At 39.6% G+C, this 26,904-nt stretch overlaps 1 long non-coding RNA gene across 1 annotated transcript; it reads left to right on the top strand.

Moving 5' to 3' along the window:
- The first annotated feature begins 15,808 nt into the window (after positions 1-15,808).
- On the top strand, positions 15,809-16,910 carry LOC121761303. The gene is made up of 3 exons (XR_006041965.1): positions 15,809-15,993; positions 16,079-16,139; positions 16,370-16,910. It is a non-coding gene; the product is annotated as an uncharacterized LOC121761303 (long non-coding RNA).
- Positions 16,911-26,904: the final 9,994 nt, after the last annotated feature.

The following is a 26,904-nucleotide window of genomic DNA, read 5'->3' as shown; positions in this document are numbered from 1 at the left end:
GACAACCCCAGGTCCGCATATAGTTAAGACAAGGCTTTTTGCCATACCATAACTCATATGGTGTTTTCTCAACTGATTTAGATGAAACTCTATTCAGAATGTAAATAGCAGTCAATAAAGCATGACCCCAGAGAAATAAAGGAAGACTAACTAAACTCATCATGGATCGAACCATATCTAATAATGTTCGGTTTCTCCTTTCAGATACTCCATTCATTTGTGGTGTACTAGGAGGTGTCCAGTCTGACTGAATTCCATGCGATTTCAAGTGATCAAGAAATTCTCGGCTCAAGTATTCCCCTCCTCGATCTGATCGAAGAGTTTTGATACTTTCATAAGATACACATATCCATACCTTGTCAAATCATCAGTGAAAGTAATGAAGTACGAATAACCACCTTTTGCTTGAGTTGGAAACGGTCCGCACACATCTGTGTGGATCAACTCTAGTACATCATTAGCACGCACCCCTTTCTCAGAAAGTGGCTTATTAGTCATCTTTCCTTTGAGACAGAATTCACAAGCACCATATGATTCAAAATCAAATGAATTTAGATAGTCTAACTTTCTCAATCTCGTTATCCTTTTCTCATTGATATGACCAAGTCTACAATGCCAAAGATAAGTAGCATTATCCGTATTACATAGCTTAAGTATTTTATTTTGCACGTTGAGAATATTTCGTTTGCATTCAAGCATATATAATCCATTCTCTAAAGAGGCATTTCCATAAAACAATCCATTATTAGAAAACGAGCATCTGTTGTTTGTAAAATGGAAGGAAAAACCTTCGATGTCCAACATCGGAATGGAAATAATGTTCTTTGAAATAACTGGAATAAAATAACAATTATGTAAATCTACTCTATGTCATAAGGGAAGATCTAATCTATAAGTTCTTACGCGTTCGGCAGCAACTTTTGCTCCATTTCCAACGCGTAGGTCTACTTCCTTAGGCCTCACTTTCCTGCTGTCAATTAAACCTTGCACATTATTACAAATGTGTGAACCACAAGCGGTATCCAATACCCAGGATTGTGAGTTATTCATAGACATATTTATCTCAATGACAAACATAGCTGAGCTCCCACTCATTGCACCTTGTGCCTTGTGCCTTGAGTTTTGGGCAGTCTCCCTGCCACTCCGTGAAATTTGACCAAGCCAAATTTGTTTGTTTCCATCATACACTCATAAGATAAGTTTGACATATTATCTGAACAGAAAATAAAACGAAAAGCAAATTAGAAAAGCATACAAAGATCACATTCGCATCACTAATCAAACAATGGTTTATTGTATTAATTAGCTCCCACTAGTTTTAACATATATTATGCCCCAAAACATAAAATACGAATTTATATCAAATATAAATTTTAGTGGTCCAAGATCTAAGTCTATATAGTTGTAGCATCTGCGAGGGCTGATGACTACAATAATATTACTAGGTAGGCCTCCAAGCCAATTGTAACAACAATTTTACAATTCTTGGTTTATTAATCTAATTAATATGCGTCCATAAATTATTTGGTTGCGAGGGCTACTAAAAATAATTTAAGCAAGTCAACCCCATCACACGATGCTAACTATGCATCTATGAATGAGCCTTAGCCTTGTGGATTTAAAGTAAACGCGAGGGCGCAAAACTCGTGGTCAAAAAAGCTAGGAGCATCAAACAACTGTGATGGACGACGCGTTTGTTTCAAAACAAGACTTATATTTTGTGGGGAATAATTTTGTGATACTAATTGTCAATTTAATATCTAATATTAAAATCTTAAACAATTACTGGGCGCCGCCTACCCAGACATAGTATAACACGGACTACAAATACTGGGCGCCGCCTACCCAGACATATTATAACACGGACTACACATACTGGACGCCGCCTACCCAGACATAATATAACACGGTCTCTAACTACTATAGTTAAATAAAACAAGCATAAATCAAATAACATACTTATCACATAGGATATCAAATAATGCTCAACAAACAAAATCAAATTTTATTCTCTAATTAAATGTGGATTTAATTATATTAATTCTAAATTAATTTAATTATACATATCTAATATCAATTCCAAATTAATATTGTGTTGTGGAGTGTATATTATCATTTCCAGATGATAACTATATCTCAATTTGTTAATCTAATTAACGAAATTAATCCAATCTATATTAATTCTAAATTAATAAATTTGTAAATCAAGTAATAACTCCAAATCATCATCAAGCACATATATTATTTATTATTCTAAAATAATAATATTAACAAATTCTTGCTCATTAATCCATTAATCCAATTAATAAATTTATCATATAATCTATATCAATTCCAAACTAATATAAACAAATATTTAATATTAATTCTAAAACAATATTAAAACACATTTACTATTATTAGTCAAAATAATGATAGTAAATAATTTATTGGCTTGATTAATATTATTAATTCTAAATTAATAACGTGATTTACATTGACCAAAACCACGATTCGGATTCGACCCGGATCTTCAAAACCCGCTAGGGTTCTGGGAAAAGAACAGTCGCCCCTCCATGGCGCTGACTTCACGCCGCCGCCACAGCTCTCGTTTGCACAGCCGCCGGCTCGCTCCCACTGCAGTAGACGTTTTGCCCCCCGTTACCTAGAACACCGTGGCTACTGCCCCAACCGAAGTCAGGGCTGCCGCTGTTCCCAAGCCGGCGGTAAGCACGGCGGTCAGACGTGGTGCAGATTGAAGACGACGTCGCAGCTGCCAAAATCTGGAGCTGATCGCCGCTGCTGTCCAGTGGCTGTGCAGCTGCTGCCCGGCGACAACACAGCTGCTGTCCGACGAGGACAGCTCCTCCGTCGCCGCCTAAGGACGACGCAGCTGCTGTTCGTTGCCTACCGCCGGAGCTGCTGCCTGCTGGAGCACGATGAGAAGGAGCTGCTGCGACTGCAGGGTTGCAGCTGTCCAGCCCTTCGCACGCTGCCGTGGCTGCCCGGAAAGCAAACTGCCGCTGTCCAAGACTACGGTTGCTTCTTATTTCGGTTTTCCGGTGAGTTTTCTGGAGTGGTTCGGTTAGTAGAGATCAGCTGTGTCTTTATTGATTACACTGTTCTAGTTCAATTGGGGTTTTTTGAAAGCATTAACCTTTTCGTAAAGATTCCAAAGTATGCCCAATTACAAATGATTTTAATTTCCAAAATTATTCCACGAACTAATTAGAAAACAAAATTAATTATGAATAAAACCCCGAGCTCTGATATCACTGTTAGGAATTCTTGTATTCATCTAATGAGTGCAGCGGAAATTGCATATCTAGATTCATAATTATATTGTAAGCACGTAATACACAACGGAACTAAATCTTACTTGCTATGTTGTTTTCTTCTACGATTGAATCCTGCAAGTTCAATCCACCACTATCGAGGTCCTCGTGCAATCCAATCCGATGCAGGAACTGTCCCGGTACAATTGCTCCGTTGAAGAAAGCTAGGAATTCTCTCTATAAAGCTTTACGTATTTTCTCTCTAATGTTACGCTATTTCTCCTCTCCCACAATGGAGAATAAATAACCATTATATAGATGGTGTGTCACTAGGGTTCCATGATTGTTGGGCTTATGGACTATTATAATTGTAGCTCAACTATAATTATTTAATCCTTATTAATCTAATCTAGCTCATATCATTTCAATCTCCCACTTGGACTAGCATTAGATATAATACACAGTTCCAACTTTGTGCCCTTGAGCGGATCAAAATACACATATAGTGTGACCCTTTAGGCCGTCATTATCGACGGCGATCTAATCGAAATCTGCACAAAACTCCTAGACTGCGTTGGCAGCGTAGCTCGATATATGAAGGACGTTTACGTGAATTCGGTAAACAAGCCTTTACACAAAGTTTATAGTAATATCCTTTCATTCATGAACTACCCGATTGAGCCTAAGATTTGTCATGTGTCATCCAAATAACTCAATCACTTTATTTCATATTTATTAAATGACCCATTCGATCATATTCAATTACTTTAATTGAATATATCTTTGCATTGGCCAATGACTTAATGGTCAAGTAATATAGAGAATTTGAGTGTTCTCTCGAAATTCTAATCGAGGAATGAATCTCATTCTAGCTCAACTACCATTTCCATTTATCTTATGATGTACCCAACACAAGTCCGTGTCTTAATCCTCCGAGGGGAGGCAAAGCGTTGTACAAGGTCAAATCACACCACTCAACAAACAAAATGTGTAATGACCTCAGATCCAATGACTATTACATACTTCATGTACTGATAAACTGTAGACACTTAACAAAACAGTTTAATAGTAGGGTATACCAATACTCTCCAAAGTATATCATGTGTCCATCACGAGTATCTAATATCTCATAGTTGTGAGAACAACTACATTCTCGAAGAATGTGATGCAAACCCCACTCTAACCTATAACATATCATCAATATCCCATTCTTGATGATCATTGGTTAGGGCTATTTTAGAATTATACTATATCATTAATGTCTCACACCATTAATGACAGTCATAATTCAAGGGAACAAATATTTAGAATAAATGCAAACATTTTAAACAATTATTCCAATAAATGCACAAAACCCATAGAAAATAAAATTTTCATATAATGTGATCAAGTAATATTGTCTCAACACAAAATGTTTCTAAGACATATAAAACTGTAACTCCCACTGATTTAAAGCCATCTACCAACATGCTTAACACCTAAGCTCTCAAAGTGCTTGTTGTGTTTTGCTATACATAACGGTTTGGTAAAAGGATCAACCAAATTATCATTAGTGGGTAGTCTTTCTAATTTTATGTCGCCTCTTTCAATTATTTCTCTGATCAGATGATATCTTCTGGGAATATGTTTGTTCCTGTTCGTAGCTCTAGGTTCTTTGGCTTGCGCAACAACACCAGTGTTGTCACAATACAAAGGTATTGCACTATTGGCACTCGGAATGACACCCAGTTCTTTAACAAACTCTAACAAAGCAACAACTTCTTTGGCAGCTTCAGATGCTGCAATATACTCGGCTTAGGTGGTGGAATCGGCAATCGTACCTTGTTTGGAACTATTCCAACTCACTGCTCCACCATTGAGGACAAAAACATATCCAGACTGAGACTTATAGTCGTCATCGTCTGTTTGGAAACTAGCATCACTGTACCCAGTAACTGATAACTCTGGTTGTCCCCCATAGACTAAGAAATATTCTTTAGTCCTTTTACGGTACTTGAGAATAGTAACTGTTTTCCAATGTTCCTCACCGGGATTTTGCTGAAATCTGCCTGTCATGCTAAGCGCAGAGGCCACATCTGGCCTAGTAGAGATCATGGCATACATAATAACCACCTTTTGCTTGAGTTGGAAACGGTCCGCACACATCTGTGTGGATCAAATCTAGCACATTATTAGCACGCACCTCTTTTCCAAAAAGTGGCTTATTAGTCATCTTTCCTTTGAGACAGAATTCGCAAGCACCATATGATTCAAAATCAAATGAATTTAGATAGTCTAACTTTCTCAATCTCGTTATCATTTTCTCATTGATATGACCAAGTCTACAATGCCAAAGATAAGTAGCATTATCCGTATTACATAGCTTAAGTATTTTATTTTGCACATTGAGAATATTCCGTTTGTATTCAAGCATATATAATCTATTCTCTAAAGAGTCATTTCCATAAAACAATCCATTATTAGAAAACGAGCATCTGTTGTTTTCAAAATGGAAGGAAAAACCTTCGATGTCCAACATCGGAATGGAAATAATATTCTTTGAAATAACTGGAACAAAATAACAGTTATGTAAATCTACTCTATGTCATAAGGGAATATCTAATCTATAAGTTCCTACGCGTTCGGCAGCAACTTTTGCTCCATTTCCAACACGTAGGTCTACTTCCCAGGCCTCACTTTCCTGCTGTCAATTAAACCTTGCACATTATTACAAATGTGTGAACCACAAGTGGTATCCAATACCCAGTATTGTGAGTTATTCATAGACATATTTATCTCAATGACAAACATAGCTGCGCTCCGGGTTCACAGGCCTGCTGCACGTCTTCACGAAGGTTGGCCACTTCGGGTAGATGCCGTCGGCGAGATAGTACCCCATTTTGTAAAGGCGGTTGATGGCGACGAAGTTGATGGCCGACGCTTTACCATCCAAAACTTCGGTGAAGAGGTCTGATTGATGGAGCACGTTTACATTGTTGTTCGACCCGGGGACCCCGAAGTACGGGTGCCAGATCCATAGCCGGTAGTCGGCAACGACCTCGAGTATAACGGTTGGGTGGGTGCCTTTGTGGCCGCTCGTGTAGGACCCCATCCACGCCACCGGGCAATTCTCCATTGCCAGTGCATGCAATCGACACTGCCAAGCATCCCGCGGAACCCGTGCACTTGTTCGTGTAGGTCGAGCAGGAATTGGCAATCTGTCGTGCTTGCCTTCCGGAGAAATTCGTTGGTGAAGGCTGCCCGGACGCCTTTGCAGAATTGGAGCAAGCACATTCGCCGTCTCCAATGTGGAGGTATTCGTCGAACATGTCGGTCGTCTGTCCAGTCGCAAGCTGACGGATTGCTGCAGTACATTTCTGCAGCGTCGTGTGGCTGGGACGGCCGACCGCGTCGAACCTTTCCCGAAAGAACTCTTTCTGAACTGCCAAAGTATTCGCGCTGTGGAGAAATAGCGGTTTCCCCATGCGGAAACAGCGACGAAAGTAGGTATCTCCCTAAACCGGGTTATCGCAGAAGTAGTCGCGTACTAACCTTGCGGCGGCTTCTTCCCGGTTACGATGGATGTACGTCCGGGAACGTCATTGGCTTCCTCCGCCTCTTGACGTCGATCTTCTTCAAGTGATTGTTCCATTATTTTACGCATTTGCTCAAAAGGATCCATTAGTTTGATTAAATTTGGGAGAAGAAAAACAAAGTTGGTTTGAGATGAAAATTGGAGTGGAAATAGAGAGGATTTGAGAGGAATAGATGTGTGTTTGTGTGTGAAATGAGTATGAAATAGGAGTATTTATAGAGTAAAAAAATAAAAAAATAAAAAAAAAATAAAAAACGGCTATAAAACTGTAACATTACCGTTTGGATTTTATTTTTTTTTATATTTAAATTCGAATTTAAAAAAAATGAATTATTGCGTCAGCGTGACGAATCCCACTCACGGGCCAGCGAGTGGGCGTCACGCATGCCCTGGGAGCTCGCCACGTCGCCTCGGCGCGTGGCGAGACGTCGTGTTACGCGTCTCGGAGGGACGGAACGCGGGACGCGATGGCGACGGGCTGGGGACGGGACGGAGAGCTGCAACGCGTCTCGCCGCCGTCCCGTTCCTCCGTGACGGAACGCGGGACACCCGCATGAGGCATTGCGGGTGCCCTAACACGCCTTCATTTGGCCTTGTTATAATATTAGTATTATTCTCCTATTCCGCGTTACTATAGTTGTATTAATTTCTATTTCTAAAGGATGGATTATATTGTTTTAATTTATTCATTTCATTCCGAAGTAAGCCATATTTATTTATTCAGGAACGACGTTTCAAGCTAAGTGATACTTTCTCCGTTCTTTGTTAATAAAAATGTTTCTTTTCGACACGGAGTTTAAGAATATTGTTATGCGGATAGTGAATAAAATAAGAGAGAATAAAATAAGAGAGATGAAAATAGAACAAAGTAAGAGAGATGGTTATTTTTTGCTAGAAATAGAAATGACTAAATTAATTTAGAACTTTCCAAAATAGTAAAATGACTATATTAATATAGAACGGAGGAAGCCCTACATTTTTCTGCAAAAATTAAACTCTATTGTCAATCATAATTTATTTTTATTCAATTCTATTACTCCATTTCTCTATTTAATTATTTAAAGATTATTTTCTTAAGTTGTGTCAAAATAAAATGCATCACTTTAAGTCGAGGCCGATGAAATAATAACATTGGAAACAATATTCTTCTATATCATAAATATAGATATAGATTATGTGTACTTTGTAATATGAGATGAAAAGATGTAGTACTAATATTTAAAAGAGTGAACAGCACAAAAGGTCTCTAACTTTTCGCCTTGTAACAGCAGAGACCCCTAACATTTAAAAATCCCATCACATGTATCTAACAAAATATATAATCACAAACCTTGTGTTTTTTGCCATTTTCCGGACGAAAATGCCCAAATGGGCTGAAGGGCAGTTTAGTCTCTTTACCTACCAAACCTGCATTTCTGCACACCCTATGCTGCACATCAAGTCTGTTGTGTAAGAGATGTCTCTTCAAACATAATAGACTCTATTTTTCCATTCTCCTATTTTCTTTCATCTTTCCCTCTCTAAATGATTTCATTCCTTTCATTTCATCTTCGTCGGCTTGTGAAGTGAAGTTCTGTTTGTTTTTTCTGAAGTTCCCTCTCTAAACATAATAGACTGGCTGAACTTCTGTTTGTTTTTTGTAAGTTGTAACGGGCATTTTGCAATTGTGGTTTGTTCGGCAAGGGTTTACGTTCGACAGTGGTATCCACATTTTAGGGGATTTCATTTGTTCGACATCTGGAATTTAGGGAATTTCATCTGGAATCCCCTAAATTTAAGGTATCCACAAGGGTTTAGGCGATTTCATCTAGAATTTTATTTTGCAATTCTTGGTTGAATTTTATTGTTGTAGGGTTACTGTCGGGCATCTGAAAAGCTATTTTGCAATTCTTGGTCGAATTTTATGGTTGTAGGGTTACAGTCGGGGCATCTGGAAAATTTCGCAATTCTTGGTTGAAGTTTACAGTTGGGCATCTGAAATTATCATTTTAGTTTTTGTGCTATGTGCTATGTTTCGGCGAAATTGCATTATTGATTTGAATTTTGTACTGTTGAATTGAATTCAAGTCGTGTTGCAATGTCTTCTTTTTCTTCTTCTTCTTCTTCTTCTTCTTCTTCTTCTTCTTCTTCTTCTCAATCTTTCGGTTCAAGCTTCAATTGGAATTGGCCTCGTCCCGAAATTGTGAATTATAATCACGATCTTGAGGCTGAGCTTGTGACATCTAGGACGGCTGCTAACCCGGGTAGACGTTACTATCGCTGCCCAATATGGAAGGTTAAAATCATGTATTTTGTTCGTTTTTCCATTAATTTTGTTGGCATAAAGTTTAATGAGAAAGTAATTTTGTTGGCAGAAAGTTTAATGAGAAAGTATTATGCAGGAAGATGATTGTAAGTTTTTTCGATGGGTTGATGCGAGTCTATCCCCAAGCTAAGACAGTTACTTTCAGAGAGTGAAACTTGAGCGAGACCAATTCGAATCTGAACTTCGAGCCAAATCGCTACTTGAAGGTGTTCTTCAAGGGAAATTGCGCATGAAAACTGTGGAGTTTGAAGCCTTGAAGTTACAACTGGGCATGAAAACTGAAGAGTGTTAAGCATTGACGCTAACAATTGCTAAAACGGCAACAACTTTCCGAAAGTTAAAAATCACAATCTTGTTCTTATGCATTGTAATTTTTTTACTTTTATAACAAAGCTATGTCGTGTTCACTCCTTCGTTATCTTCTGATGTTGATTGATTACGTTTTGTTTTCATTCCATCTTTGTCACGGATAATGAAGTTTCAATGACTTAAATCAGGAATGACGAAGTATTCAACTATGCCTTAAATCACGAATGAAGTTACTCATCTATGCCTGAGATCACGAATGAAAATACTCAACTATGACTGAAATCACTAACTATGTACACAAATGAATACAAACCGACGAAGTACTCTATCAAATGCCACCAAAATATATCATGATATCATTGCCACCAAAATACTAGAGTAATTTGTTACAAACTAGTCTGTAACAACTCTTCGTTAACATACATAACATATCATCACTGCCACAAAATATTAACCAAAAACAAGTATTTTTGTAACATACGAACGGTTCACCCATCCCAAACAAACACCAAGTTTTTAGAGTAAATAAGGCTAGTCAAACTTGATCACTGCGGCGGCCACATCTCTGAGGCTGAGTCCTGGTCCTAGTGCTAGGTCCCGGATCCGAAACATTAGGGTGCAACAATTAATAGTATATTAAGTATATATGAAAAAGCACTGTGTACAAGTAGAGAATATAGTTGCAGATGCTTATTGAATAGTAGCTCTTGGAGTCGGCGATTGTTTGACGATTCAGGCAAAGTACTCTCACCACACTCACGCGTCCCGTTGTGCTGTGAAGTCTCCCCAACCCGAGAACGAACATTTGTCCGAGGATCATTGCTGCATGTCCTCCTATTATGACCTTCTTGACCGCACCGACGACATTTCATCACGAAGGTTCGTCGCAATGACTCACCTTCGTCCGCATGAAGACGAATCTAGGGCTCCTCACGCCTCAGTTTCTTCTGCCTACCACGCTATCGCTTTGACCTCAGGGGCGCCAATTCCAACACACCATCAGAAGTAGTCTTGGGCTAATTGTCCACCCCATTGATTGGGTAAAGGACATTCTCGTACATCATGATCATTGTTGACTTCAAATAATAGCGGGAGACGTATAGCGTCACATCGTCGCCATGCTTGTTGATTGTTGCGATAGCATGAGTGCACGAGATTCCGGATAGCTGCCACAATCGGCAGGAGCATGTAAAATCGCGCATGTTGATAACATATTGGCCTTACGACCCAGTTACTTGGTACGAAGATTGTCCGTTCCATGTAGCCCTCCACGATGAAGCCCGCGCGTACCACTTATCCACAAGCTCCTTGATAACAGGAGGGACTGCGTGATCGTAGCTTTTGATCCACTGGCCTCTGATCTGAATCTTTTCCATTTGACTTGTTCGAATATCCTCCAACATGCTGATAATTGCTTTCTCTCGAGCTAATGCAATCTTTGAATTGAATGTCTCATAAATGTTGTTGAGGAGCACATCACAACAAGTATGTGGAGAGAAAAATGCCTTGACCCACTTTTCTTTGGGAGCAACTCCAGAAAGCCACTGATGTGCTTGGGGATACTCGGTCTGCAGAGCATCCATCTTGTTCACATAATGTTCGAGGGTGGTACTCGTGACAATCTCCCACAACCGGTGTTTGAAATTTTCTCCGACAAATCTCTTCTTGAAATTGTTGTATATGTGCTGAACACAGAAGTGATGCTCGCTCTGTGGGAATTCCTCAACAATCAACTTCGCAAGGCCCTGATGTAACACAACAAAACAAAAATTACCACAAAATCACAGTTTCAGTACATAATGTATTGATCAAATCACAGATAAAATTAAATCACATACCAAGAACATTATGTAATATTGAAATCACGGCGGCCATACCTTTTGTTGGTCAGACATAAACACATATCGTGGGCCATTTGCATGCAAGTTAAGATCATCAGACAAGTACTCCACGAACCACTTCCACTAGACATAACTCTCGGCCTCAGTCACAACCCAAGCAATCGGCCACCAGCCATTGTTGGGATCAATTCCCATTGCTGTCATGAGCTGTCCTTTGTACATTCCTCGTAAGAAACAAGCGTCGAAGAAGATAATTGGCCGACATAACTGCACCCATCCCTTTTTTAATGGTCCTAGACAACAGTAGAACCTCAGGAATCTCGGACCCACGGCGCCAGAATCCCTCGTATTCTCATAATGTATATGTATGCTGGAATCAGGGTGCGTCCGCTCCAATTCGGCTTTATAGTAGAACAAGTTTCTGTATTGGGTTGCCGCAGAGCCGAATATGCCGTCCAGTGCGTGCTCTCTGGCCCGATATGCCTTCATCCTACCTATCTTCAGCCCAAAATCTTCATCGACACACTGTTGTATAACTGCCAGTGGAATGTGAGGGTTGGCTTTGAATCCAACACCTGAGAGCATGTGTGTGCGTGATCGCGTTGCATATTCATCACCACATAATCCTGACCGTTGTGTGTTTAGTGCTTCCTCAAGTACACATACCACTCACAGCCTTGCCCTTTACAAGTCGCACGAAGTTTTTCACCGTCATTTCTTTTCACGTGCACCCGTCTTCTGGTCATTATTGCGTACTGCCTCAACACGTCATAAAAGAAATCTCTATGCTTAAAAACATCACCAGGCTTCCACAACGGAAGCTCATTAGGCATGAGCTTGAACGGGGTAAACTTTATGCCTCTCTTCTTCAAACCCTCCAAATCTGCAAGGTCATCAATATCTTGTAGCTCGTCCACAAATTCTTTCTCGAAAAGTGGGTTATCTGTCGTGTTCCTCTTTTCCACATAAGGCGAATACTTCCTCTGCCGTTTATCCCCTGACACCCCTGACCCCGGCTGGTCTTCGCCTTTACCCGGCTGGTCTACATTCTCTGGCTCCTGACTCGCATGTTGTTGTTGGAAAATGGATTCATAATATGAAGTAAAAAGCTGCTCATCTCGGCACATGTGTGCCAACGAGATAAAATTGTCCATCTCATCATCTTCATCATCAGTCGGCGGTCCCTCGTTATGGAGATGACAGCCGTCCGGAACGCACTCAAACGATGGAATGTATACCTCCTCTTGAGGTTCTACTTCCGGCCCATCATGTACTTTCGGTCCACCCTGTACTTCGGGTCCAGCATGCACTTCAGGCCCATCATGTACTTCATGTCCAGTATGTTCCACATCACGTATAAATCCGGACATTAGCAATTCATCAGAAATCTCCTCGATAATGGGAACTTCCGACTGCAGTTGACATTGTGGTTCGTTTGAAAAATCCTGGATCGGGTTGTACACATGTTGAACATCTTGGCTATGAATTGATTGCCCCATTTGATTTAAACATAAAATCACAAATGAACACCATACATACAAACATAAATCACAACTCTAGTACAAAGGTGTGCACTAACTTCTGCCACGCTATCAGGGTCTACAATTGCTTCATCTTCATGTTGTAATTCTTGGCGGGAGTGATCTGATTGCCCAATCTGACAAAAAGATGAATCACATATGAATACCAAACATAAATAACAAAACACAAACATAGTCCACAGTGGTGTACTAACCTCTGAAGGGTCTACAACTGCTTCAACCTCATGTTATAATTCTTGGTGGGTGTGATTTGAATGCCCCATCTGACCAAAAGATTAATCACATATGAATACGAAACATAAATCACAAATCACAAACATAGTCCAAAGTGGTGTACTAACCTCTGAAACGCTTTCTGGGTCTACAATTGATTCAACCTCAACCTCAGGTTGTATAACTTGTTCACCATGTCTAACTTGTTCAACTCCATCTTCTACCTCAACCTCAGGTTGTATATCTGTCACAGTGGGGTGAATTGGAGTAGGCAATGATTGGCCAGTAGGAGGTCTTGATATGTGGTAAATTGGGGTTGGGACATCTTGCACCACAACAGCTCCGCATGCATTGACCTCTCCTTGTCCAACAACTCCATCGACTGCATCATTCTCTTCAACCTCCACCACAACAGCTTCGGCTTGTTCTGTACTACATGATGCAAATGCATCCATCAAATTCTTACGTGCTGCCTCCTCTTCCCTCTTCCATTCCCGACGTTTGTCTTCTAAACTTTTGGTCAAATACTCTTCAAACTCGACATCCCTAGGGTACCACTCAAGCATCAATAATGGTGCCGATGGTTCCTCTGCTCCTCGTGCTGATGTTTCTTCATTTTCGGTTTACGCTTCAGCACAATTGCTTCCGGTTCGTCAATCTCTTCAATGACCACCGTGGTTATTTTACAAGCTTTCACAAATTTTAGAAACTCCCCCGCTTCTTCCTTTCGCTTCTTGAGTAAGGCGGCCGCCTCTGTCATCTCCACGAGATAAATGTGAACTAGCTTTGTGCTAGTAGCCGCGACTTCGAGAAAAGAGGCCAGATGTGGATCGTCAGTAATGGGCAACAATGGACCTCCTATGTCCACGCCCATACAACCATCACTGTACCTTGGATGAACGTAATAGAACTCACAAACGGTTTTCCTATCATACCTCAACCGCAACACCATACTGGAAAGATCTAAGAGCTCGAATTGGAGAATATTGCAAAAGTCAAAGAATGTCAATTGCCCCCCCCCCAACAAACTTCTTCTGTCCATTGATTTCGAAGATTGACCCTCCGTGATGAAAAGCGACGGAAAACATCCCGAAACGGTCCCCTGTTAGGGTTTGTATAGAGTTAGAAAAATTCCAAATTTAAACCAACAAATTTCACATATAAAGTCCTAAATCACAGTCAAAACCATTTCCCAAACGCGACGACATCAAAACAATTTCACAAAACAATCAATTTTCGGAGCCCTAAATCACAGTCAAAATCGCTTGCTTGGAATTTTTAATTAAAGTGAACGATTTGTGCAATTTTAAATTTGAACTTAATATATTCTTCTTCCGGGACAAAGAAATCCAACCGAGGATCGCGAATGCTCCTTGTTTCTGGGTCTACGTCGATTATCTCCGGTCCTCGACCGTATCTACCTTATGTAGGTGATGCCGGAGGTGATGGTGACGAAGACGATGGCGTTGGCGGTTCTTTTTGCGCCGTGAAGAACTACGGGAAGAGGACGCTCCAGCGGAACTTCGGTTCCGTTTTGGAGGCATTGATGAAAATGGCGTGTCGAAAATGGCAGTGGCGTTTTCCGAGAATGAGTAGAAAAATGTGGTGAGATAGGGTGTGCGACACGAAAATGATGAAGTGAAAGTGAATTGGAGGGAAATAGGAAAGAGAAACACAAAGCTAAGTGTTTTGTAATTTACATTAACTAAAATATCAATGCAGGTCTGGAGGTGAAGAGGCGTCTACAGTAGGAAGAGAAGAGAGGGGACAAAAGACATGATGTTTCTGTCACATCAATTAGGATTGGCGTCTCATCCACAGTACACGCAGCAGGTGGGATGCAGTGGCGGCGTCACAGAAGGTCGAGTTTGCCCTTTCAAGCCCTGAGGGTGTTATGGTCCGAAAAAACAAGGTTTTTGATTATATAATTTGTTAGATATTTGTGATGAGATTTTTAAATATTAGGAGTCTCTACTGTTATAAGGCGAAAAGTTAAAGACGTTTTATGCAGTTCAATCTGTTTAAAAAATGATGACCTTGTACGAAAGTAAGGAGGAGACCTACTTTATCCTAGGCATCCACGGCAAACAAATTTCTCTACAATGATCACCTTGTACGAAGGTAAGGAGGAGACCTACTTTATCCTAGGCATCCACGACATTCTCTACACTACGAGGTTTATCTTTGATGCTTTACTACTAATTACTAATATAACATGCATTGCATCCAGATATGCAACCTTGTTTATCCCCACTAAATTTTATATATAGGTTGGGTACAAAAAAAATTTAAAATATATGTGCAAATTTCGTCACCTGTGACGTCATCATCGATTATATTATCTACGGATTACCTTCAATATTTGTTAATGTTGCTAATAATTTATTCGCACAATTATTTGTTAACAGCACCTTGTCGTGTGTAGAAGAGTCGAGAGTACCTCGATTAATTATATGATTATAAAATTAAGATGGCAAAAGGTCAAGAATCATCCCTCTTTATTTTATTTTATTCAATTTAAATTTGTGCTTTCGCATTTTTTTTATTTTTTTACTGTACTAGGAGGTCAGTTGAAAACTAGGTAGGTTTACATTTTACAATAAGGGCGTGTTTGGATTGCCTTATACCATTTTTCTAGAAAAGAGAGACCTCATATTTACAATTCCCTTTTCAGACTTTGGCCTTTCCAAAGTTGGTGTTTGGTTCGTTTTTTAGACAAATAAGTTAACATTTTTTGTGTTTGGTTGGTCTTTAATACACCATAAGTTTAAATGCAGCTTTCCATTTATACCCCTTATAATTTATTGTATTTCCATTTTTATCCTCTGTAAACCCTAGCAATATATACCGTTGTTCCCTCCTCAAATTTTCAAGCTTGCGCCTCCTGCTTCTACACCCTTCCAATTTCAGTGTTTGTGGTCCGATTTCTGTCGAGATGGCAAACTCTCCGGCGCCGGTAAGTAGCCTCCGGCTAAATGCTATTAACAATTCGGATTGAAACGCGGTTTACTTATTTCATCTTTTTGTATTTCTGTTTGAAGGCACTGTCCATGGAAACTGTGAGAACCCAATTCAGTTTGGAAGATCCTGGGAGCCAACAAAGTATGTACTCATTTTTGCAATTTTCTTTTAGCTTCAATTCAAGTTGTCCAATATTTTTGTATTAGACGCTCCTTTTTTTAGTGTTAGATGCTCATGTTGTATGTAGATTTCTTGGAATTGAATGGATTGATTTTTGAGTGGTAATCGAACCACAAGCACTGAATTGTATTTATTTGATTGAATGAAAATATGAAACAAAGTCATACGACTCATACGATATTGTTTTGTAGTGATCAATGATCACTTGTGACGAAACCGCAAGAGGAAAGGAGACCGAAAAGGAGACCGCACGAGGAGAAGCTGGACTGATCGAGAGGAAGAGACACTTGTTATAGCACTGAAGGACATCGTTGCCCGTGGTTGGAAGTCCGACAATGGGTTTCGAGGTGGATATCTTACGAAGCTTGAAGATGCAATGCGAAGTCGGTTTCCAAAGACTGATATTAAGGGCTCTCCGCACATCACCTCAAAACTTACAGCTTGGAAAAGGTGGTATGGGTCGTTGGCTCTTATTCTGAATAGAAGTGGGGTAGGAGATTACCTCTATTAATTGGAACAACAAATTTTCAAATCATGTTTATGAAGCAAATTACAAAGTATGAGATTGTTGACTGCAAGCTGCAACTATTACCACTCCTGTCTATTCAAGAACACCAATATACAACAACCTTATTTACAATCAAAGGCCAAAACCAAATACTCCTATCTGTTACATAAAAGTCCATTAAAGACTATGATTCATTATTGTAATAGATGATTCTTCCAAGTCAATTACTCTAAAAATAACAGTGAACTAGCCAGCATGAATTAAACAGTAATGAAATTGTATTTCACCAAAATGAATATGTTATTTTGATCTTGGCTATTCTAAGTTCTCCCAAAACACTTGTTAACTAAAACGAATTTTATCAATTGTCGCAAACATAAATTAACCATCAACATAGAACCTTCCTAATACCTACAGATTCCAATTACATGAATTTAGATGTCAAATTGATATGTTCATATTACAAAAAATACCCCAAAATGCCTCAGATTCAATACAAATCCAAATCCAAAATTATGGTTTCCAATAGTCAAAATTCCATCTTGAATTTGTTCCACAACCCCCGAAACTCATAGGGAGATTCGAAAATCAACAATTAACCCCAAAACCTAGAACCACCTCCATTACTCATTCTCAACAGATGTGGATTTTTCTACCTCGAATTATTGGGGCAAAAAAAGTAGGGATTTAACTTCGAATTGAAAACTAAACTAACCCGATCGATCTTCGCTTCAAATTTCTGTCGAGTGTCGAGTCTTGAATGAATCGGAGAAGGAATTTATCACGTCTCACAGCTTGTCGATAAAATTAGAGCTGAAGCAAAAACTCCTTTGCTGATGCGTCGTTCAATATAAGTAGGGGCTTCCGAGAGGGATATTTAAGTAAATTCTATTTGAAAACTTTTTTAAATGAGCAACACGTAAATGCTATCAGACAAATTTCCTCTGAAATGCTAAATGACACTATCAGAGCTTATTAGGCGGGCCGCCCCTTTTAACTTGGGCCTGTTGAAAACGAAAAAAGACAATTCAAACACATGATAACTCCATTTAACATATGCTAACTGATCTTATAAGGCAATCCAAACACGCCCTAACATGTTATGGCTTGTTATTTGTTTTGTTCGATCCACACGTCACCTCAGGTGGTCCAATGCTTACAAATTACATTGTACTACTATATTTTACTATTTTGTTATAAGAAAGAAGACATTTTCTTTTATTACCGTTTCTCATCCTGCTGTTTCTACCTAAAATTGTCATTTTGTTACCAATTGATGATGTTATGTCCGAGTTTTTAGTACTCCTATATTGATTTGTTGTTAATGACTTTGGTTAAGGAATCAAAAATCAAGCATAACATGTGATAGTTAAGTTGCATGTATACGAAAGAGGAAAAAAAAAATTAAGGTGCATGTATACGATAATAATGGTTTTGTTTCAAAGAAAAGATTCTGCATGGTCAATTTCAGTATATTTTCGCATTTTATTATGTGAAACTTGATATAATTATATATTATAACACATACTCCATTCATTCATGAAAAAATAATCTCATTTTGCCATTTTGGAATGTCTACTAAAAATAGTCTCATATCTAAAAGTGAAAAATTTCTCTCATATTTTACTCACTTTTTTGTATATTCTCTCTTATTTTCTTTCTCTCTTACATTACCAATTTATCACTAAAACTTGTACAATTCACAAATGAGATTGCTTTTTGTGAATGGAGAGAGGATATTCTCTATAAATTAAATCATGAATATGCAGTCTAGTCGCCTAAATTAAAATATGAGCACAACGAGTGGCTCCCATATGAGCCTTCTCACCTTTCAACCAGTATGTGATCAACCTAAAAAATTTGAATAATATAAACTCATTAAAATTTATAAATAATTATTAATCATGCAAGTGAAATATTGATCATAATATTGCACATGCCCTTAACTTCATGAAGATATATCAATAAAAATATGACAAGCAAATGAAATTATAGATTGAATAAAAAAAGAGCATCATTGCAATTGGGTTTCCATTATTTTTGGAACCGAAGTACCCACAGAGGAAATGAACATATAGGTTTTTTAAGAATGGACAATGAGCTAGAAGAATACTTGAAATGGTCACATATTAGTGAGTGTTAGTAAAGTCATTAGGTTAAATACTTAAAAGAATTTAGGAAACTAAAAATTGTAGAGAAGTAAGAAATACTACAATCAACTCCACGGCAATGAAGAATCTCATAGTTTCAAGTTTATCTCCAACAAGCACCTAGAGCAAGACCAAAAGTTAGAAGCAAATTAATGAGTGAGGAAACTTCACCAACATCAATTACTTCGATGCTTGATTCTCCCACTAGGATTATGCCCTGATTCTTAAATGATGTCCTTCTATGATGTGAGACATATATATTCACATCGGTCCATTTTATAGGGAAACATCTGTACTCAAATTTTGTATGCTTCATTAGATACTATGTTGAACCCGATTTCGAACATTTGTGTTCGCATCAGTTGCAATAATCACTCTCAAATGCAAAACACTTAGATATGTTTTCTTATAAACAAACATGCATATGAAATACAATATAAATGAATAGGCAAAATACAATGTTCTTCTCATAACTAGATATATAATTGTATATAGAATTTTATATGTATAAGCAGCTTTAATCATGTTTTACAATATACAAACTAGCAATCTTCCACATGCATATACTCAAAACATGTTTTCGAGTATACCCTACTGTTGAAACTCTCTTACTTATACTGAAACCATATCTAGGTCCTTAAAGCATTTAAGTTTCACTCGTTTCACATGATGTTTACACGCCTTGCAGCTCTTTATGGGCCCCGTGGTTCTCTTGAGTTAGCACACTCAAGATCACGTTCAAGTCCGTTTGGAAGCTTCTAAGACATATAGTTTTTTATATGATTTTCACCCTATTGTTCGCAGATTCTTCGTCGTTCTTCAAACAAGAGAATCATATCAATTGGTATCATTAGTTAGTTTCAATCAAGGTGATTTTTCTTATCTTTTTTTTTTTTGAATGTTCATGTTTTATACATATTTTTTTTCTTTTTAGAAATTTTTGAGTTTTATTGAAAAGAATATATATTTGAATTTTGGAATTTTTGAGTTTTTTTTAATGACGAAGCAGCTTGGAAATACTGCGGAAGTCTTGTAACTGTGGAAGAATGACACCCCAACAAGATAGAGGAACCGTCTGATAAGTCGTGAGATGGAATGAATGATGTCACAAATGATCGTAAAATGTGGTTTGATAAGTCAAATTAAAGAAATCAATGAATTGAAAAATCAAGAATGATAAAACTCATGAAAAAATCAATATTCAAAAGGTTTGTCTTTTTATTTCAACAATGAAACCTTTATATGGGCAAAGAAAATCCTAAACTTATGCAAAAAAATAAAACGTAAAGCTAGTTGATTGAAGGAAAAAATATTAAAGCCAAATAAAGTTGGTTAATAACTTTTCATCTAGTACTCATTTAAATTAACTAGAAAAGCAAATAAATAAAAAATCACAACTCTCCGAGTCATGTATGCATCATTTCTCATTTCTTCAAAAGGATTTGTCCTTAAAATATCCTGAATAGATTTTCCTGCAACCAAAATATTTCTTCATAATCCAACTTAGTAGCTTGTCTTGTTAGAACCCTATAACATGCAAGTTGAGTACTCTTTCCGTCCCATAAAAATATGCAATCTTTCCTTTTTAGTCCGTCCCACAAGAGTATGCACTTTCTAATTTTGGAAACTCTTTTCTCTCTAATGAGGTGAGACTCATTCTCCACTAATCATACTTTAATTACATTTTCTCTCTACCTCTCCATTACTTTACTTTTCTAATTTTGCATTAAAACCCTTGCCGAATCCAAAGTGCATATTCTTTTGGGGCGGAGGGAGTATAACTTTGGCAGCCAAAACTACCATTCGTACCGGACTTGAACCATTTGGACAACTTATGAAACCACTCCTCTTAGGTCATCCTATTTTTCCACTCAATTTCTAGAACACTAGTATTGAGATCAGCAAAGTCTTGAATGACATATTTTGTGTCTTTGCTCGCTCCATGGAAGTAGGAATCAAAACTGTTGCAACGCGAGTAGAAATTGGAAGTTTCGTTGTTGGTGCCAAAATACGGACCGAAGATTGTATCTCTTGCGTGGATATTGACTCTGAAAATCGATGTGTACTCTAATTTTAAGAGTATTCTTCTTCATTATCCTCTTGTGGTTGTCCATCTGCTCCAATGATTGTATGTTGTAACTCTTTATTATTCTCTGTCTTATACTCCATCCATCCCACAAAGATCGTCTCATTTTTCCATTTCCGTCCGTCCCGCAAAATTTGTCTCATTTCACTTTTTACCATTTTTTATAGTGGACCTCATATTCCACTAACTCATTCATACTCACATTTTATTATAAAACTATATATAAAAGTAGGACCTATATTCCACTAACTTGTTCAACTCGCATTTCATTACATTTCTTAAAACTCGTGTCCGGTCAAAGTGAGACAATCTTTATGGGACGGAGGGAGTAATATTTTGCAACTTGGACTTCTATATGCATTTTTCGTCTTTCTTTGCATTGATATTGCACATACTCTTGATCTTTACATACTTCTCGAGGCTGGAAGGAAAGGGGGTAAGAAAAACCTTCTTTTGTGAACCATCTTCCATTTTTCACCCAATAAAATACGTGTTGACTATAAAGGAAAAACAACACACAATACCTCTTCCTCATACGTACCAAGGCGAATAGGTACTGATGGGATACGAACTAAACAACTAAACAATAATTGCGAGCCCAATAGCAGTGACGGCCCATCAGCCCAAAACCCAAGAAAGAGTATCAGTTCGGCACAACCAAAGAGTTCGGTCACAGCCTATAGCTCGGTAAAAGCCGACCAATCGAGCTCAACTCTCAGATCGGCAAAAGCTGATCGGCAAAGTTCAGCAGTTCGGTCTCAGTATTCGACCGAACAAGGAGATAGTGGACCCATGCAGGATCTCCACGACCTCCATTACACCCACGATCTATTTAGTGGTATTAAGCAGTTATCAACCCCCCTACCAGGGCTGCAAACCACGATCTTAGTTCGAATGTATAAATAGAACTTAGATCAGATAGACCAGGGTTAAGTTCTCTAGATCCTGAATCTCATATAGCAAATCAGTATTGTAATCTGTAAGCTAGATCAAGCAATACAAATTTGCCCTCTATTCTTCCCGTGGACGTAGATTTACCTCAGTAAATCGAACCACGTAATTTTCAGTGTTGTGATCTTCATTTATTACTTGCATTTATTCCCATCAAAAATTCGCTAAATCATCACTGGCGCCGTCTGTGGGAACACAGAAAACCAAAACTGTGATAAAAGCGAGTTTTTGATCCTCTTCCACCAAAAAATGCGTACCAGATCACATAATACCCATACTTCCGTCCGTGATGAACGTGAGGAAGCTAGTCCAGCCCGTAGGTCTGGAAAACAGCCTCTGGAGAAATCTGCCTCCAGTTCTCACGGTGAAAGAACAAACCACTCAAAAAGTCATCGCACCGAGCCTCCCCAGCAGCTCGATTTGAATGAGGCTGTCAAGTTGTTCTTGGCTGAGAAGCAGGATGAGTTCTTAACATTCCTGCAAAAGAGCCAGAAGCCGGAGAAGAAAACGGCGGATTCTCCCTCCCCCTCCAGACATGAAAGTCACTACCGCAGTAGTGTCGTATCTTCCAGGAGAAAGAATCCTCACCACCGATATGTTCCTTCTCCTCCTTGTTACCGAAATCACAGGAGAACTCCATCTCCACCATACCGTAGAGATGTCAGATTCGCTATGTATGGAGCGCTGAAGACTCCATTTTCGGATGATATCACCAGAACTCCGTTGCCACAGAATTACCGAACTCCGTCAGTGACTTATGACGGGTTAGTGGATCCTCATGATTTCCTGGGACGCTATCAGTATAATATGGCGAACCAAGGTCTCAATGAGGTTCATATGTGTAAGCTGTTTCCCGAGCTGCTCATCGGGAACGCAAGAAGGTGGTTTGATAGCCTCCCTCAAGGCAGCATTAGATCTTACAGAGATCTAATGGATGCTTTTCATAGGAGGTTCTTCCAGAAAGCTGAAACCCGAATCACTTCGGCTCAGCTGCTTTCTATACGTCAAGGTCGCGATGAAAAGATTAGCGACTTCATGACAAGATTCCACAAGGAATGCCTACAAGTAGATGATCTCAATGATCTACTTGTCATTTCGGCATTCCAAAATGGAATTCTGCCAGGAGCTCTCTACAGAAAGCTCGTTGAATGCAGTCCGCAAACAGCTCAAGAGATGTGGGACATTGCGGACCAGTTTTCTCGTGCTGATGAGGCAGACCGTCGAAAACGGTCTTTAGACAGCTCTTCCAGAGGAGACAAGAGGAAGCCCGATCATAGCGATCAGGGACATCCTCGCCGAACTCCTTTTGAAAGAATTCAAAGGGCACCGGTACAAGACAGATTGGGACCACGTCTCAATCCTGAGAAACCACCCGCTCAGTTCGTACCATTGAACAAGTCGAGAGCGGAAATTTTCGAACTGCATTCTGATATGTTCGAAAAACCAAAGCCGATGACGAAATCGGCCACGCGCCGAAGTCAGGATAAATATTGCTCCTTCCATCAAGACCACGGTCACGATACCGAGGAGTGCCGAAATTTGGCAGCAGATATTGATGTTCTTGTGAAAGCAGGGACGTTAAAAAAATACCAAAGCAAGCCACCGAAAAAGAATAAGAAACAGAGAAGTGCGAACTGCGCTCCTCAGGATCCTAAAAGGCAACAGGATCCCGAAGACGATGACGAGCCGCAATATGATGGAGTAATCCAGACTATTGACGCTCTCCCAGCCGGGAAGACTAAATCGTCTCTAAAATCAGAGCGCAGAGGCTTCAATCGAGAGGAGCCAACACATAAAAGGCTGAAGAAGGAGGAAGTAATTACATTTTCAGATGCAGATCCCGTCCCGGCCATTTCTCCTCATCAAGACGCTATTGTCATTCAAGCTGGAGTGGCAAACAAACTGATCCACAGAGTGTTTGTGGATACAGGAGCGTCGGTTAGCATTCTTTTTAAAGAATGTTTTGATAAACTGGAAGTGGATCCAGCTCGGCTCAGTCCGGCCCCACTTCCTCTGAAAAGTTTCGCCCAGGAGGACACCCGCCCTGAAGGTATTATCAGCCTTCCGATTACGGTAGGAAGAGCGCCTACTAGCTCCAGTACGGTGATCGAGTTTTTTGTGGTAAAAGCTCGATCCCCGTATAACATTATACTGGGAAGAGACTGGCTCAACACAGTTCGGGCCATTTGCTCTACTTATCACCTCACAATCAAGATCCCCACTAAAGGAGGGATAGCAGTCATCCGAGGTGATCAAAAGAGAGCAAAAGAATGTTTGCAGATTGCGCTTAAAAGTGCCGAACAATCAGATCGACACCATCAAGCATAGCAATCACAGCAGCCGGAGTCAGAGGCAGGCGAAATGAACGAAGTCACACCGGAGCCGAACTCGATGAAAGTTCAGTTATACGAAGATGATCCATCCAGAACGGTCAAGATCGGTTTCGCGGGAACACCTCTACTCCGGGAAAAGACCATCCAGCTCCTCAAAGAGTACAAAGATGTCTTTGCGTGGTCTCCGTTGGACATGACTGGAGTGTCTCCCGAGGTAATTACACATCGGTTAAATATTGATCCTTCAGTCCGGCCTATAAAACAGAAGCAAAGACTCTTTGCGGCAGAAAGAAATCAAGTCATCCATGACGAAGTCCGCCAATTACTGAAAGCGGATGTATTATTTGAAGTAAAATATCCTTCTTGGGTGGCCAATCCTGTGATGATCAAGAAAAAAGAAGGAGGATGGCGGATGTGCATAGATTTTACGGATCTAAATAAGCACTGTCCTAAAGATTGCTACCCACTTCCCAACATAGATAAAAAAGTAGAAGCTCTGATAGGCTTCGAAATTTTCTGTTTTCTTGATTTGTATAAAGGATACCACCAAGTTTTAATGGATGAGAATGATGCTTCAAAAACGGCTTTCATTACTGACTTCGGTATTTTTGCTTACAAAAAGATGCCATTTGGTTTAAAGAATGCCGGAGCCACATATCAAAGGATGGTAGATAAGCTATTTCGGCACCTGATCGGAAAAGAGGTTGAAGTATATGTTGACGACATAGTTGTTAAAAGCAGAAGCACTTCGGAGTACGAAAACAATCTCAAATCCACTCTCGACGTGCTCAAAAAAAGCCAACCTCAAACTCAATCCCCAAAAATGTACCTTTTTGGTAGATTCGGGAAAATTTCTGGGTTGTTGGGTTTCAAAGGAAGGACTCAAGGCAAATCCCCTAAAGGTTCAAGTTGTTCAGAACATGGCAATGCCGAAGTCCATACATGATGTGCAAAGGCTAACTGGATGTCTAGCCGCACTGAATAGATTCCTTTCCCAAGCAGCCGAAAAGCAAATGCCGTTCTTCAATGTTTTGAAGAAGGCACCAAAGTTTGAGTGGGGAGCCGAACAGAAAAAGGCTTTTGACGAACTCAAAAGTTATTTAACCGAACTTCCTACTCTCTCTGCTCCAACAGATGCCGAAGTGATATTCTTATATTTAGCAGCATCAGATCAAACCATTAGCGCGGTGCTTGTACGAGAAGAAGGCCTAAAACAGCGTCCTATCTACTTTACAAGCCGAGCATTAAGAGGTCCCGAAACAAGGTATCAACCTCTGGAAAAAATTGCTCTGGCATTAGTAAATGCAGCAAGGAGACTGCGGCCATATTTCTATGCTCACAAAGTATGCGTCTTAACCGATCTTCCACTTCGGCAAGTTTTGACTAAGCCAGGAGCATCAGGCAGAATTGCCAAGTGGGCCATAGAGTTGGGAGAACATTCAATAGAATATCTACCTCGGAAAGCCATCAAGGGACAAGCCTTGGCAGATTTTCTTGTAGAGGCAAAGTTCGATCAGGCAATCCCTATTATTGCCGAACAGAAAAATCCTACCAATGATGAACTAACACAGCCCCAGAAACCCGAAGTAGAGCCGCCGGACTGTTGGATTGGATTCGTAGATGGAGCTTCGAATAAGACAGGAAGTGGAGCTGGTATTCTACTTATCGCTCCCGACGGACACGAAGTAACTTATTCACTTCGGTTCTTATTCCCAACCACTAATAACGAAGCCGAATACGAAGCCCTTCTTGCCGGACTTCAGTTAGCGCAACGTCTACTTGTCAAATCTCTCAAAATTCATTGTGATTCACAAGTCATAGTGAATCACATGCTGGGTACAAGTGAAGCCCGTGGTGAAAGGATGAAAAAATACTTGGACAAAGCGCAAAGTATTAGCCGAAATTTCTCTTATTTTCGGATAATCCGCATTCCCAGAGCGGGAAATAGCCGAGCAGATACTTTAAGTAAGTTGGCCTCATATCCGAGCTCAAAGGTGGAGGAATTACCGCACAGAAGCATTGATGAAGCTGAAATACACTCAGTAACCAGTTCACCAAACTGGATGACGCCAATATTAAAGTATCTAGATCAAGGACAACTGCCCGAGGATAAGAGAGAAGCAAGGAAAATCACATGCCGAGCACGTCGGTATGAACTTCATGAAGGAGTCCTATATAGAAAGTCCTACCTTCAACCGTTATTGCGATGTGTAGGACCAGAAGAGACGGATTACATCCTTAGAGAAGTTCATGAAGGATCTTGCGGTAGCCACATCGGAGCTAGAGCATTAGCTAAAAAAGTTCTGAGATAGGGATATTATTGGCCAACTTTGGTACAAGAAGCAGTACAGCTAGTTAAGAAATGTACGAAATGCCAAATCCATGCAAATATCCCAAGGACGCTGCAGACTGATCTATGTGCTATGCAAAGCCCTTGGCCTTTTATGCAATGGGGCATAGACATAGTAGGACCACTACCACAAGCTCCCCGGCAAATGAAATTCTTGATCGTTGCCGTGGATTACTTCACAAAGTGGGTGGAGGCTGAACCATTAGCTACGATAACAAGCTCAAAGGCATTAGATTTTGTCTGGAAGAACATAGTTTGCCGATTTGGCATACCCCATATCCTCATTTCAGATAATGGGACTCAGTTTACTGACAAAACATTCAAGAATTGGTGCCAAGAGTTGAATAT

The sequence above is a fragment of the Salvia splendens genome, chromosome 13 (genome assembly GCF_004379255.2).
Source record: "Salvia splendens isolate huo1 chromosome 13, SspV2, whole genome shotgun sequence".
NCBI classification, from domain to species: Eukaryota; Viridiplantae; Streptophyta; class Magnoliopsida; order Lamiales; family Lamiaceae; genus Salvia; species Salvia splendens.
The sequence above is the reverse complement of the archived record's forward strand: the minus strand, read 5'-3'. Positions and strand labels throughout refer to the sequence as shown.